The sequence below is a fragment of the Arachis ipaensis genome, chromosome B05, assembly GCF_000816755.2.
Source record: "Arachis ipaensis cultivar K30076 chromosome B05, Araip1.1, whole genome shotgun sequence".
Taxonomy (NCBI): domain Eukaryota; kingdom Viridiplantae; phylum Streptophyta; class Magnoliopsida; order Fabales; family Fabaceae; genus Arachis; species Arachis ipaensis.
Window position 1 is genome coordinate 14,691,935 of NC_029789.2, and position 1,164 is coordinate 14,693,098.

A 1,164-nucleotide genomic window follows, 5' to 3' on the forward strand; every position below is an offset into this window, starting at 1 on the left:
TTTAAATTTTTTTATATTAATAATATAATGCTTCTTCGCTTTAATTACTACTTTTCGGGCAAGTCCCTGATGAATCTCTTTAAAATGTGTATTATTGATTTATTGTGAACAAAAACAAAAGGCATGTGTGTTGAGAATTCGAATTGCTCCAGGATCCATGAAGCTTTTTCATTTTTATATGGTTGATCTCATGGTGATGGGTGTTAGTACAGTCGTGTGGGGGCGGAGTTAAAAAATCTAGAAACACACGTGTGGATTGGAGAATGAGGAGAGGACAAATAAGCTAGCTGTATCCAGAGTTTGAGGCACCTTGTTGGGACTTGAACCCTCTTTTTTTGGTGACTAAACAAGGAAAGAAACAAAGCAAAAACTATTCTAAATCCGAGCGGATGATTCGTTGGAGATCAACACTAGGCTCAGACCAAATAACATGATTAGAGTTACTCTTGGCACCATATTTAGCCATCCAATCCGCAGCTCTATTTGCTTCTCGGGACACCCATTCAACGTGAACAAGCCAAGGACGAGATAAAAGCTCCTGAATCTTGTGAACCAAATCTGTTACTTCAGATGGATACCCACTTGTAAGCTCATGCATGATGGGCAGAATGTCAAGGCAATCTGTTTCACATATAATATCCCTCAAACCGCAATCCCAAGCTAAAACCAGCCCCCTCCAAGCAGCAAATAATTCACATCTGATTATAGACCAAGGGGGAATGCTTCCAGAGCAGCCCGAGATCCAATCTCCCTTAGAATATCTAATAATACACCCAAATCCCGCTAAATTTGAATCCATATACAAGCTTGCATCACAATTAACTTTAAAACCATTGCCTACCGGTGGTTCCCAACACAGGCAATTTCGGAGAGACCTAAAGGCATTGCTTCGATTCCTGTAAACCTGTAAGTCCTTGGCGGTAATTCTGGCCAAGGCAACAACCTTATGGTCTGTCCAAGGGTTGTCAGTGTTGAATATGTCATTGCACCTATGTCTCCATACCCACCAAAGCCCTGCACCAAAGGACGCCTCATTGTTAGCCAAGGCCTTCCGAAACCACTCTTCAAGAGCAGTACCAGCCGTCGAGTCCAGGATACTAGGATCCAACATATACCAGATTGCCTTTGATCGTTCACAGTCTCTAAGGCAATGCTCCATAGTCT